Below are 15,606 nucleotides of genomic sequence, written 5' to 3'. Positions count from 1 at the left end.
GAATTTTCAAGGCTATTTAGAGAACATTCAAATTTGATCTTCACTACTGTAGGGATTTGTTATTATCAATCTTTAACGAATCTCCTATCTTGTAGAATCCCAGTGCTATGTAGTATAATTAAATTTAAGCTTTTCAAAGCTTTTTTGAGTCTTCCTGAGCTTTTTAGAGTTTCCTAGAGCTCTTTCAGGCTCTTTAGTGTTTTGGGTTTCTAGGAAATATTCAAAGATAATCTTCATCATTGTAGGGAATTTTAGTATCATTCTTTATAAAGAATTAAGTTACTTTCAGTTGGCTTTAACGAATCCCCCTGGCTAGTAGATACTAGTGCTACAAAATATAATTAACTTAAAGCTTTTTAGAGCTTTTTAGAGTTTTTCAGAGCTCTTTAGTTTTTATGAGCTCTTTAGATTTTTTAGGGCTTTTTAGAGTTTTCGGTTTTTTTTTTTTTAGAATTTTCTAGGCTTTTTTAGAGAAATTCTAAGTTGATCTTCACTATTATAGGGATTTGTTATTATCATTCTTTTAACAAATCTCCTAGCTTATAGATCCCAGTGCAAGAGAGTATAATTAAATTTAAGCTTTTTTGGAGTCTTCCTGAGCTTTTTAGAGTTTCTCATAGCTCTTTTAGGGCTCTTAGTGATTTTAGGGTTTCTAGGAAACATTCAAAGATAATCTTCATCATTGTAGGGAATTTTAGTATCATTCTTTATAAAGAATTAAGTTACTTTCAGTTGGCTTTAACGAATCCCCTGGCTAGTAGATACTAGTGCTACGAAATATAATTAACTTAAAAGCTTTTTAAGAGCTTTTTAGAGTTTTTCAGAGCTGTTTAGATTTTTATGAGCTCTTTAGATATTTTAGGGCTTTTTAGAGTTTTTCAGTTTTTTTTTAGAGTTTTCAAGGCTTTTTAGAGAATATTCGAAGTTGATCTTCACTATTGTAGGGATTTGTTATTATCATTCTTTAACAAATCTCCTAGCTTATAGACCCTAGTGCGCTAGAGTATAATTAAATTTAAGCTTTTTGGAGTCTTCCTGAGCCTTTTAGAGTTTCTCATAGCTCTTTCAAGGCTCTTTAGTGATATTAGGGTTTTTAGGAAAAATTCAAACATAATCTTCATTATTGTAGGAAATTTTGTTAGTATCATTCTTTATAAAGAATTAAGTTACTTTCAGTTGGCTTTAACGAATCCTTTGGCTAATAGATACTAGCGCTACGGAATATAAGTAACTTAAAGCTTTTTCAGAGCTTTTTAGAGTTTTTCTGAGCTCTTTAGATTTTTCGGAGCTCTTTAGATGTTTTAGGGCTTTTTAGAGTTTTCAGGGTTTTTTGAGAACATTCAAAGTTGATCTTTACTATTGTAGAGATTTTTTATTATCTTTCTTTAACGAATCTCCTAGCTTGTAGATCCCAATGCTATGGAGTACAATTAAATTTAAGATTTTCAAAGCTTTTTGGAGTCTTCCTGAGCTTTTTAGAGTTTCCCAGAGCTCTTTCAGGCTCTTTGGTGTTTTAAGGGTTTCTAGGAAACATTCAAAGATAGTCTTCATTATTGTAGGGAATTTTGTTAGTATCATTCTTTATAAAGAATTAAGTTATTTTCAGTTGGTTTTAACGAATCCACTGGCTAGTAGATACTAGCACTACGAAATATAATTAACTTAAAGCTTTTCAGAGCTTTTTAGAGTTTTTCAGAGCTCTTTAGATTTTTCGGAGCTCTTTAGATATTTTAGGGCTTTTTAGAGTTTTCAAGGTTTTTTTAGAGTTTTCAAGGCTTTTTAGAGAACATTCAAAGTTGATCTTCACTATTGTAGGGAATTGTTATTATCATTCTTTAACGAATCTCCTAGCTTATAGATCCCAGTGCTACGGAGTATAATTAAATTGAGGATTTTCAAATCTTTTTGGCGTCTTCATTAGCTTTTTAGAGTTTCCCAAAGCTCTTTCATGGCTCTTTAGTGTTTTTAGGGATTCTAGGAAACTTTTTAAGATAATCTTCATTATCGTAGGGAATTTCCTTAGTATCAGTCTTTATAAAGAATTAAGTTACTTTTAGTTGGCTTTAACGAATCCTCTGGCTAGTAGATACTAGTGCTACGAAATATAATTAACTTAAAGCTTTTTCAGAGTTTTCAGAGTTCTTTAGATTTTTATGAGCTCTTTAGATATTTTAGGGATTTTTTGAGTTTTCAGGGTTTTTTAGAGTTCTCAAGGGCTTTTAGAGAATATTCGAAGTTGATCTTCACTATTGTAGGGGTTTGTTATTATCATTCTTTAACAAATCTCCTAGCTTATAGATCTCCGTGCTATAGAGTATAATTACATTTAAGGTTTTTCGAGTCTTCTTGAGCTTTTTAGAGTTTCTCATAGCTCTTTCAGGGCTCTTTAGTGATTTTAGGGTTTGTAGGAAAAATTCAAAGATAATCTTCATCATTATAGGGAATTTTGTTAGTATCATTCTTTATAAAGAATTAAGTTACTTTCAGTTGACTTTAACGAATCCCCTGGCTAGTAGATACTAGTGCTACAAAATGTAATTAATTTAAAGGTTTTTCAGAGCTTTTTAGAGTTTTTCAGAGCTCTTTAGATATTTTAGGGCTTTTTAGAGTTTTTCAGTTTTTTTTTAGAGTTTTCAAGGCTTTTTAGAGAATATTCGAAGTTGATCTTCACTATTGTAGGGATTTGTTATTATCATTCTTTAACAAATCTCCTAGCTTATAGACCCTAGTGCGCTAGAGTATAATTAAATTTAAGCTTTTTGGAGTCTTCCTGAGCCTTTTAGAGTTTCTCATAGCTCTTTCAGGGCTCTTTAGTGATATTAGGGTTTTTAGGAAAAATTCAAACATAATCTTCATTATTGTAGGAAATTTTGTTAGTATCATTCTTTATAAAGAATTAAGTTACTTTCAGTTGGCTTTAACGAATCCCCTGGCTAGTAGATACTAGTGCTACGAAATATAATTAACTTAAAGCTTTTTAAGAGCTTTTTAGAGTTTTTCAGAGCTCTTTAGATTTTTATGAGCTCTTTAGATATTTTAGGGCTTTTTAGAGTTTTCAGTTTTTTTTTAGAATTTTCAAGGCTTTTTAGAGAACATTCGAAGTTGATCTTCACTATTATAGGGATTTGTTATTATCATTCTTTAACAAATCTCCTAGCTTATAGATCCCAGTGCACTAGAGTATAATTAAATTTAAGCTTTTTGGAGTCTTCCTGAGCTTTTTAGAGTTTCTCATAGCTCTTTCAGGGCTCTTTAGTGATTTTAGGGTTTCTAGGAAACATTCAAAGATAATCTTCATCAATGTAGGGAATTTTAGTATCATTCTTTACAAAGAATTAAGTTACTTTCAGGGTTTTTTTAGAGTTTTCAAGGCTTTTTAGAGAACATTCAAATTTGATCTTCACTATTGTAGGGATTTGTTTTTATCAATCTTTAATGAATCTCCTATCTTGTAGATCCCAGTGCTATGGAGTATAATTAAATTTAAGCTTTTCAAAGCTTTTTTGAGTCTTCCTGAGCTTTTTAGAGTTTCCTAGAGCTCTTTCAGGGCTCTTTAGTGTTTTTAGGGTTTCTAAGAAATATTCAAAGATAATCTTCATTATTGTAGGGAATTTTGTTAGTATTATTCATTATAAAGAATATAGTTACTTTCAGTTGGCTTTAACGAATCCCCTGGCTAGTAGATATTAGTGCTACGAAATATAATTAACTTAAACCTTTTTCAGAGCTTTTTAGATTTTTCAGAGCTCTTAGGATATTTTAGGGCTTTTTAGAGTTTTTAGGGTTTTTTAGAGTTTTCAAGGATTTTTAGAGAACATTCAAATTTGATCTTCACGGATTTGTTATTATCATTCTTTAACTAATCTCCTAGCTTGTAGATCCCAGTGTTACGAAGTATTATTGAATTTAATCTTTTTAAAGCTTATTGGAGTTTTCCTGAGCTTTTTAGAGTTTCTCAGAGCTCTTTTAGGGCTCTTTAGTGTTTTTAGGGTTTTTAGGAAACATCAAAAGATAATCTTCATTATTGTAGGGAATTTTATTAGTATCATTCATTATTAAGAAGTTTTCAGGGTTTTTTAGAGTTTTCAACGCTTTTTACAGAACATTCAAAGTTGATCTTCACTATTGCTGGGATTTGTTATTATCATTCTTTATCAAATCTCCTATCTTGTAGATCTCAGTGCTACGGAGTATTATTAAATTTAAACTTTTCAAAGCTTATTGGAGTCTTTCGGAGCTTTTTAGTGTTTCTCAGAGCTCTTTCAGGGCTCTTTAGTGTTTTTGGGGTTTTTAGGAAACATCCCAAGATAATCTTCATTATTGTAGGGAATTTTGTTAGTATCATTCATTATAAAGAATTAAGTTACTTTTAGTTGTGTTTAACGAATCCCCTGGCTAGTAGATACTAGAGCTACGAAATATAATTAACTTAAAGCTTTTTCAGAGCTTTTTAGAGTTTTTCAGAGCTCTTTAGATATTTTAGGGCTTTTTAGAGTTTTCCGGGTTTTTTTCGAGTTTTCAAGGCTTTTTAGAGAACATTCAAAGTTGATCTTCACGGATTTGTTATTATCATTCTTTAACGAATCTCCTAGCTTGTAGATCCCAGTGTTACGGAGCATTATTGAATTTAAGCTTTTTAAAACTTATTGGAGTCTTCCTGAGCTTTTTAGAGTTTCTCAGAGCTCTTTCAGGGCTATTTAGTGTTTTTAGGAAATATCCAAAGATAATCTTCATTATTGTAGGGAATTTTGTTAGTATCATTCATTATAAAGAATTAAGTTACTTTTAATTGGCTTTAACGAAACCCCTGGCTAGTAGATACTAGTGCTACGAAATAAAATTAACTTAAAGATTTTTCAAAGCTTTTTAGAGTTTTTCAGAGCTCTTTAGATATTTTAGGGATTTTTAGAGTTTTCAGGGTTTTTTAGAGTTTTCAACGTATTTTAGAGAACATTCAAATTTGATCTTCACTATTGCAGGGATTTGTTTTTATCATTCTTCATCAAATCTCCTAGCTTGTAGATCTCAGTGCTACTGAGTATTATTAAATTTAAGCTTTTCAAAGCTTATTGGAGTCTTTCCGAGCTTTTTAGAGTTTCTCAGAGCGCTTTCAGGGCTCTTTAGTGTTTTTAGGGTTTTTACGAAACATCCAAACATAATCTTCATTATTGTAGGGAAATTTTGTTAGTATCATTCATTATAAAGTATTAAGTTACTTTCAAATGGCTTTAACGAATCCCATGGCTAGTACATACTAGTGATACGAAATAAAATTAACTTAAAGATTTTTCAAAGCTTTTTAGAGTTTTTCAGAGCTCTTTAGATATTTTAGGGATTTTTAGAGTTTTCAGGGTTTTTTAGAGTTTTCAACGTATTTTAGAGAACATTCAAATTTGATCTTCACTATTGCAGGGATTTGTTTTTATCATTCTTCATCAAATCTCCTAGCTTGTAGATCTCAGTGCTACTGAGTATTATTAAATTTAAGCTTTTCAAAGCTTATTGGAGTCTTTCCGAGCTTTTTAGAGTTTCTCAGAGCTCTTTCAGGGCTCTTTAGTGTTTTTAGGGTTTTTACGAAACATCCAAACATAATCTTCATTATTGTAGGGAATTTTGTTAGTATCTTTCATTATAAATAATTAAGTTACTTTCAGTTGGCTTTAACTAATCCCCTGGCTAGTAGATACTAGTGCTACGAAATATAATTAACTTAAAGCTTTTTCAAAGCTTTTTAGAGTTTTTCAGAGCTCTTTAGATTTTCAGAGTCCTTTAGATATTTTAGGGCTTTTTAGAGTTTTCAGGGTTTTTTAGAGTTTTCAAGGCTTCTTAGAGAACATTCAAAGTTGATCTTCACGGATTTTTGATTATCATTCCTTAACGAATCTCCTAGCTTGTAGATCCCAGTGTTACGGAGTATTATTAAATTTAAGCCTTTTAAAGCTTATTGGAGTCTTCCTGAGCTTTTTAGAGTTTCTCAGAGGTATTTCAGGGATCTTTAGTGTTTTTAGGGTTTTTAGGAAACATCCAAAGATAATCTTCATTATTGAAGGGAATTTTATTAGTATCATTCATTATATAGAATTAAGTTACTTTTAGTTGGTTTTAACGAATCCCCCGGATAGTAGATACCGGAGCTACAAAACATAGTTAACTTAAAGATTTTTCAGAGCTTTTTAGAGTTTTTCAGAGCTCTTTAGATTTTTCGGAGCTTTTTAGAGTTTTCAAGGCTTTTTAGAGAACATTCAAAATTGATCTTCACTATTGCAGGGATTTGTTATTATTATTCTTTATCGAATCTCCTACCTTGTAGATCCCAGTGGTACAGAGTATTATTAAATTTAAGCTTTTCAAAGTTTATTGGAGTCTTCCTGAGCTTTTTAGAGTTTATCAGAGTTCTTTCAGGGCTCTTTAGTGTTTTTAGGGTTTTAGAAAACATCCAAAGATAATCTTTTGAGAGAAAATGAGAGGAAAGAGAAACTCTGGCGAAAACACGAGGGTTTAGGTTTTTTTCACGTAAGTTTCATTCACTTTGGATTCAATATGGTAGAAGATACTCATAGTTCATCACGGATTCAGCAACACCAATCCTTTGCGGACAAGGTAAAGGCAAAACAAACCCTAAAGCCAACAGGAGTTGATATTACTAGCTTACCTAATCCTAATCTGATTGATGGAGAGCCATCCCTTGTTATACCTGCGGACTTCTATGAAGAGGGTTGTAAACCCTTTAAACACAGCTTCATTGCAAGATTAAACTTCACGGGACTGAAGTTCTTTGAGGTAAAAACAATTTTAATCTCTCAATGGCAGATTAATCCTAATTCTGTTAGGTTTATGACTATGGGAAAAGGTTTCTTTGTTATTATGCTACAAGATGAGGAAACTAAGAGAGAATCAGACGTACAAAGTGGTTTGTTCAACAGCATGAACTCAAGTTAATGGATTGGTACCCAGGTTTTGATCCTGATCGTCAAAAAACTTCCCATGCAAACGTATGGGTTCACTTTCCTGGTTTACATGCAGAACTATGGACTGAGAAGAACTTGTTATCAATGGGAAAAGTTTTAGGGACTCCAATTGTGTTGATCAAAGAACCCTAAATCTGGAGTATGGAAACTTTGCCTCAGTTTTGGTAGATGTGGATTTTGCAAACATATTCCAAGTAGAATTAAGATAACAGCTGGGGGGAGGACGTTTTGGCAATACTTGGATATCCAAAATCACCTAAATTCTGTATGAAGTGCTGCATAATTGGTCATAATGATGATGAATGTAGAAGACAACCAAAGAATGATGAGAAATCGTCTAAGGCTGATGCGAAAGGGGAGTGGCAGAATGTGCGTAATAGGAGAAACCGTAAGGGAGGTGCTGGAGAGGATGCAACCAAGGCTGGTGAGTACAAACGCTGGTGTTGGCGCTGCTGTAGGTGGTGTGAACGTTGGTGCTGTTGTGGTTGAGGTTGTTACGGTGCTGGTGATAATGTGGATGATGCTCTTGCTGTAGGGCATGGTGGAGCTGTGGTGAATGGGGTGGTTGAAGCTGGTTTAGTGGAGAGTGCGTTGGTTTGGAGCAAACTATTCAGCTAGAGAATGAATTAGCGTCTTCTGAAGCCAATTTCATGCAGCGTCTGAAGCTTTTGAGAAGGCTAAGAAGGCGTTAGCATTGAAAAAGGGTTTGGCTAGTGGGTTGTCAATGGTTGAAATTGCAACCTCATCTAAGTCAGCTAAGAGTGGTGAATTGGCAAGAACTAATCACTCTAGTGATAGGAATGAGGCTAGTTCTTCTTTTACGCCGGTTGAGGCTGGTAATAAGTCTTGCAAGACATGGTGGTTGATAATATTGAGGATATCTCAAGCTACAGAGCTTTGCTGAAGCTTCTATTGTTTCTCCTAATAAGTTCAATGTCTTGAATGATGAGTTGGGTGTTGATAATGATGATGCTAACACTCTTCTGGAGGGGTTCGGAGCTGCTGAAAACTCTTCTGGAGGTAGTTCGGATGAAGAGTTGACGCCTGAGAAAGCTTCATCAGGTGTTAAGGGTGTTAAGTGGGCGGAAATACCAGTGGATATGCCAAAGAAAAGTAGGAAACCAAGCGGGTTTTGCTTACAAGTTCTAGTTCTTCTCAGCAACGTTTTAATGATTCCAAATCAGATTCGGATTCTGAAGTGAATGCTTTGGGAAACCGAGTTAGAAGGGTTCTCACCTGTTTTACAAAGTAGGATTCCTAGCAAGATTCCACAAGCTATTCATAAATATAAGAAGAGTGTTTCCTGATGAGAGTTCTCTATTGGAATATTAATGGGGTGGCGAAGGTGGAAGCGGGTAGTAAGTTACGTAAGTTGGTGCATGAGTTCAAGCCGGTGTACTTTGTATTGCTGAGCCTAAGATTCGTTACACTGACAATGTATGATAAGGTTAAATTTGGCTGGTTATAATAAAAGGTAATTCATAATTCTACTTCTAGTTCTTTGGGTAATTTGTGGATTCTTTGGGATGATTGTATTGAGGAGCCGGTGGTGATTAATATGTCTAGGCAGGCCATTACGGTTAAAACTGAGGGGGTTTTATCTCTTTTGTTCATGCTAGTTATATTCAAGTTTTCGAAGGAGGCTTTGGAGTCAACTTGCTGTGTTGACGCAACTACTCCTTGGTTGGTTATGGGTGATTTCAATTGTGTTCTTCGTCAAGATGAAAAGAAAGGGGGTAGGGTAACTCGTATCTCTTGTATTAATGAGTTTTCTGATTGGATGGAGGATAATAACTTGTTTGAAGCTGATTCGTTGGGGTCTAAGTTTACTTGGACCAATGGTCAGGCTGGTGTTGGTAGAATTATTAGTAAGTTGGATCGTGCTATTATTAATGAACCTTGGTTGTCTAAGTTTTCGAATTGGCGGTGTAAAGCTCTTCCTAGGGAAGTTTCTGACCATTCGACTCTTATTGGTTTTCCTTTTTGTGATCCCGGCCTAGACGTGCTCCTTTTCGTATTCAGAAGATGTGGTTTTCCATCCGGATTTTTTGAAGATGGTGGAGTTATCTTGGATGGCGCCGGTGTATGGTAATCATGGTTTTATCTTTCCTTTCAAATTGAAGCGGTTGAAGGAGGCTATCAAGTTGGAATCAATGTTTTTGGCAATGTCAATGCTAGATTAAAGCAAGCAACTCTAAGTTTGAGGTAGCTAGTAGAAATTCAGATGATGATCCTTTTGATGTTTCTAAACTTAATAATATGAAGGATGCTCTTGTTGAGGTTCAAGATATTCAAAGGCAGCAGAATATAATGTTAAAGCAAAAATCTAGAAATAAGTGGTTGTTGGAGGGTTCTAGTAACACTTCTTTCTTTCACAACTCTATTAAAATTCGTAGAAGTGCTAATACAATCTCGGAGCTTGTTGCTGAAGATGGGAGTACTATTACCGAGGGTTCATCTTAGTGCTCATGTGGTTTCTTATTATCAGGCTAAATTCAATGGTGAGGATAGTCAGGTAAGTGAAACTCTTTTTGATTATGATCATGATTCTATTACTGTGGAAGAGTCGCATATGTTGGATGCTATTCCTACTTGTGATGAGATTAAACAGGCGGTTTTTGATTTGGGAGCTGATAGTGCGCCTGGTCCGATGGTTTCTCGGGGTGTTTTTATAGACATTGTTGGGAGATTATTCATAGGGATCTGATTTTAGCGGTTACTTATTGCTGGTCTTCTAAAACCATTCCTAATGGGGTTAATTCTAGTCTTATTCTTTTGCTTGCAAAGGTTAGGGGAGCTGCTAGTTTGAAGAACTTTAGGCCGATTGGTTTAAGTAATTTCTTTTTAAGATTTTTACTAAAATCTTGGCTACGAGGCTTGGTAGTGTGTTGGGTAAGTTGGTGTCTGAAGAGCAAGTGGCTTTCATGAAGGGAAGGAATATCCATGAGAATATTAGTTTAGCTTCTGAGATGGTGAATGAATTGCACATCAAAAGGAAGGACGGTAATTTGGGTTTGAAGCTTGATATCTCTCAGGCTTTTGATACTGTGAGCTGGTCTTTTGTTCTTGAAGTTTTTAGAAGGTATGGTTTTTCTGAAGATTGGTGCTCTTGGATTTGGAAAATTCTGGATTCGGCGCGTATTTCTATTCTTCTTAATGGTAGTCCGGAGGGTTACTTCAAGATTAATAGGGGTTTACGGCAGGGGGATCCTCTTTCTCCTCTTATTTTTGTTTTGATTGAGGATGTGCTTAGCCGCAACATCACTAAACTCTTTCAGAATAAGGATATGTCTTATATGGTAAAGCGTAAGGGTATTGCTCCAACTCATTTATTTTTGCTGATGATATTATGATTTTTTGCAAGGGAAATATGAAGAGTGTGAAGAATTGGTGAAACTTTTGGAGAATTACCAGCAAGCCTGGTCAGAGGGTTTGTAGGGAGAAGAGCAAGATTTACTTTGGTGGTGGGACTTTGAGTAGGCGCCGGACCATTGCTACCTTCTTGGGTATGGAAATTTCTAACTTCCCTGATAGGTATTTGGGAGTTAAGGTGATGCCGGGAGTGGTAAAGTATAGTCACATCAGCAACGTTGTTGATAAGTTGAAGGATCAACTTTCGGTTCTGAAAGGTAAGATGTTATCTTTTCAAGATAGAGTCGTGCTTGTTAAGAATGTTATTTCGAGCTATTCCATTCATAACATGGTTGTGTACAAATGGCCGGTAAAATTCACTCTTCAACATGAGCGTGTGATTCGTAAATTTCTGTGGTCGGGTGATTCTAACCTTTCTAGAGCTTTTGTAGTAGGTTTCGATAAGATTTGTAGTCCTTTAAACGAAGGTGGTCTTGGGATCACTAGCCTAAGGACTATGAATAAAGCTTTGCTGATGAAATTGTGGTGGTCTATAAAATCTTCTCGTAAGAGGTGGGCTCGGTTTTTGGAAGCCAAATTCACTTGTAGGGATGGTCGTATTAAGATGGCGGGGGTGAAATCTTCTATTCTTTCTGGTCTCCGTTGGGTTCATAAGGAGATGGTGAATAACACGAAGTGTTTTATTCGTGACGGTAGGGATACTTCTTTATTCTTTGATATTTGGTATGGAAATACAACCTTAGCTAGTGTTTTAAATCGCACGGACTTAGACAGATCAGCTCATGTAAGTGATATTATTGTGCAAGGTGATTGGCAGATTCAAGGAGTTCATTTGCAGCTCCTCCTAAGTGCTGGTGTGGTACAACAAGATTTACCAAAAATTCATATGGGAGTGGATAGGCGCATTTGGAAGCCTGATTTACAAGGTAAATTTTCTGTCAAGGCAGCAAGGGAGTTGATTAGGAAGAAATATCCTATTTTGAGGGAGGCGTGGCTATTATGGAAGAGGGTGGTGCATCCTTCATTGGCGGCTCAGAACTGGAAGTTTATTCGTGGTGCGTGTGCAACTCTTGATAAGGTACGCAGCAAATTCAAATTTCAACTTGTATCCAAATGTAGTGTGTGTCAGATTGAGGAGGAGTCTCTCCAACATGTTCTTTGGAGCTGTAATTTTGCGCAAAGACCTTGGGAGTGGATTGAAGGTATTTTCAAAATTAAACCTCATTATGATATTATTACGTCTTACCATGAGGCAAAAAATCATAGTGGTATTGTTAAGGATTTGTGGTTGGTAGTGAATTTGGTTGTGCGTTCAGAATTATGGTTCACTAGAAACAAAAAAGTGTATGAAAAGAAGAATCCTTGTTGGTCTTTATTTCAAAAACGTGTTTTTAATTTGATGCAAGAATATTCAGTTCGAATGAAGAGTTTTATGCATAATTCTTTGGAAGACTTGAGAATTCTGGATTTTTTTCGAGTTCGGCATAGAAAGGTGAAGTTTACTGATCCTAAGGAGTGTTTTTGGTTTCCTCCTAATGCTAATGAATTGCTTTTGTGCACGGATGGCGCCTCAAGAGGTAATCCAGGGGTGGCGGGAGCTGGTGTTGTTGCAAGGAATGCAAATTGTGAGGTGGTTGGTGCTATGTGTATTGGCTTGGGAGTTACTTCTAATTATTTGGCTGAATTGTATGGTATTATTGTGGGTATGGAGTGGGCAGTTCAGTGGTGATATGATTGCATTGTTATTAGATCAGATTCTACAAGTGTGTTGAAGGCTTTGGAAGAAGATAACGTTCCTTGGTTTGCTAGGCAAAGATGGATGGAAGTTAAAGGTTTATATGGTTCAATTCGTTTTGAACATTCCTTTAGAGAGGCAAATTTTGCAGCTGATACCATGGAAAAGCGTGGTTGTTTATTAGAGGATGGGGTTGGTATTCATTTTGAAGGTCGCCCAGTTTTCTTAAGTTCAATGAATTCCCAAATGTAATTTATTATCGTTTTAAATAGGTTTTAGGAGTTTTTGGGGTCACATTGATCTCTTTTCTCCTATGTCTATCTTGTAAATAACTTTTTTATCAATACAATTTCTTGACTTAGCAAAAAAAACCAAAGATAATCTTCATTATTGTAGGGAATTTTATTAGTATCATTCATTATAAAGAAGTAAGTTACTTTCAGTTGGCTTTAACGAATCCCCTGGCTAGTAGATACTAGTGCTACGAAGTATAACTAACTTACAGCTTTTTCAGAGCTTTTTAGAGTTTTTCAGAGCTCTTTAAATATTTTAGGGATTTTTAGAGTTTTCAGGGTTTTTTAGAGTTTTCCACGCTTGTTAGAGAACATTCAAAGTTGATCTTCACTATTGCAGGGATTTGTTATTATCATTCTTTATCAAATCTCCTAGATTGTAGATCCCAATGCTACGGAGTATTATTAAATTTAAGCTTTTCAAAGCTTATTGGAGTCTTTCGGAGCTTTTTAGAGTTTCTCAAAGCTCTTTCAGGGCTCTTTAGTGTTTTTAGGGTTTTTATGAAACATCCAAAGATAATCTTCATTATTGTAGGGAATTTTGTTAGTATCATTCATTATAAAGAATTAAGTTACTTTCAGTTGTCTTTAACGAATCCCCTGGCTAGTAGATACTAGTGCTACGAAATATAATTAACTTACAGCTTTTTCAGAACTTTTTAGAGTTTTTCAGTGCTCTTTAGATTTTCAGAGCTCTTTAGATATTTTAGGGCTTTTTAGAGTTTTCTGGGTTTTTTAGAGTTTTCAAGGCTTTTTAGAGAACATTCAAAGTTGATCTTCACGGATTTGTTATTATCATTCTTTAACGAATCTCCAAGCTTGTAGATCCCAGTGTTACGGAGCATTATTAAATTTAAGCTTTTTAAAATTGGAGTCTTTCTGAGCTTTTAGAGTTTCTCAGAGCTCTTACAGGGCTCTTTAGTGTTTTTAGGAAATATCCAAAGATAATCTTCATTATTGTAGGGAATTTTGTTAGTATCATTCATCATAAAGAATTAAGTTACTTTCAGTTGGGTTTAACGAATCCCATGGCTAGTAGATACTAGTGCTGCGAAATATAATTCACTTAAAGCAATTTCAGAGTTTTCAGCGCTCTTTAGATTTTTCAGAGCTTTTTAGATATTTTATGGCTTTTAAGAGTTTTTAGGGTTTTTTAGAGATTTAAGGCTTTTTAGAGAACATTCAAAGTTGATCTTCACTATTGTAGGGATTTGTTATTATCATTATTTAACGAATCTCCTAGATTGTAGATCTTAGTGCTACAAAGTATAATTAAATTTTAGCTTTTCAAAGCTTTTTGGAGTGTTCCTGAGCTTTTTAGAGTTTCTCAGAGCTCTTTCAGGGCTCTTTAGTGTTTTTAGGGTTTTTAGGAAACATTCAAAGATACTCTCATTATTGTAGGGAATTTTGTTAGTATCATTCTTTATAAAGAATTAAGTTACTTTCAGTTGGCTTTAACGAGTCCCCTGGCTAATAGATACTAGTGCTACGAAATATAATTAACTTAAAGCTTTTTCAGAGTTTTACAGAGCTCTTTAGATATTTTAGGGTTTCTTGGAGTTTTCAATGCTATTTAGAGAACATTCAAAGTTGATCTTCATTACTGTAGGGATTTGTTATTATCATTCTTTAATGAATCTCCTAGCTTGTAGATCCCAGTGCTATGGAGTATAATTAAATTTGAGCTTTTCAAAGCTTTTTGGAGTCTTCCTGAGTTTTTTAGAGTTTCTCAGAGCTCTTTCAAGAAAGAGCTCTTTAGTGTTTTAAGGGTTTTAAGGAAACATTCAAAGATAATCTTCATTATTGTAGGGAATTTCGTTAGTATCATTCTTTATAAAGAATTAAGTTACTTTCAGTTGGGTTTAACGAATCCCCTGGCTAGTAGATACTAGTGCTACGAAATATAATTAAGCTAAATCTTTTTAAGAATTTTTTAGAGTTTTTCAGAGCTTTTTAGATTTTTCAAAACTCTTTAGATATTTTAGGGCTTTTTAGAGTTTTTTAGGGCTTTTTAGAGTTTTCTAGGTTTTTGAATGTTCTCTAAAAAGCCTTGAAAACTTTATAAAACCCTGAAAACTCTAAAAAGCGCTAAAATATCTAAAAAGCTCTGAAAAATCTGAAGAGCTCTGAAAAACTCTGAAAAGCTTTGAAAAAGTTTTAAATTAATTATATTTTGTAGCACTAGTATCTACTAGCCAAGGGATTCTTTAAAGCCAACTGAAAGTAACTTAATTCTTTATAAAGAATGATACTAACAAAATTCTCTACAATAATGAAGATTATCTTTGAATGTTTCCTAAAAACCCTAAAGAGCCCTGAAAGAGCTCTGAGAAACTCTAAAAAGCTCAGGAAGACTCCAAAAAGCTTTGAAAAGCTTAAATTTAATAATACTCCGTAGTACAGGGATCTACAAGCTAGGAGATTCGTGAAAGAATGATAATAACAAATCCGTGAAGATCAACTTTGAATATTCTCTAAAAATCCTTAAAAACTCTAAAAAACCCTGAAAACTCTAAACAGGTAAGGAAGACTCCAATAAGCTTTGAAAAGCTTACATTTAGTAATACTCTGTAGTACTGGGATCTAGAAACTACGAGATTCGTTAAAGAATGATAATAACAAATCCCTACAATAGTGAAGGTCAACTTTGAATGTTCTCTAAAAAGTCTTAAAAACTCTAAAAAAACCCTGAAAACTTTAAAAAGCCCTAAAATATCTAAAGAGCTCTGAAAAATCTAAGGAGCTCTAAAAAACATTAAAAAGCTCTGAAAAAGCTTTAAGTTAATTATATTTCGTAGCACAAGTATCTAGTAGCCAAGGGATTCGTTAAAGCCAACTGAAAGTAACTTAATTCTTTATAAAGAATGATACTAAAAAAATTTCCCTACAATAATGAAGATTATCTTTGGATGTTTCCTAAAAACCCTAAAAACACTAAAGACCCCGAAAGAGCTATGAGAAACACTAAAAAGCTCAGGAAGACTCCAAAAAGCTCAGAAAAGTTAAAGTTAATAATACTCTGTACCACTGGGATCTACAAGGTAGGAGATTCGATAAAGAATAATAATAACAAATCCCTGCAATAGTGAAGATCAATTTTGAATGTTCTCTAAAAAGCCTTGAAAACTCTAAAAAACCCTGAAACCTCTAAAAAGCCCTAAAATATCTAAAGAGCTCTGAAAAACTCTAAAAAGCTCTGAAAAAGTTTTAGTTTAGTTATATTTCGTACCACTAGTAT

The sequence above is a fragment of the Papaver somniferum genome, unplaced genomic scaffold, assembly GCF_003573695.1.
Source record: "Papaver somniferum cultivar HN1 unplaced genomic scaffold, ASM357369v1 unplaced-scaffold_52, whole genome shotgun sequence".
NCBI classification, from domain to species: Eukaryota; Viridiplantae; Streptophyta; class Magnoliopsida; order Ranunculales; family Papaveraceae; genus Papaver; species Papaver somniferum.
Note: the sequence above shows the minus strand (reverse complement) of the source record.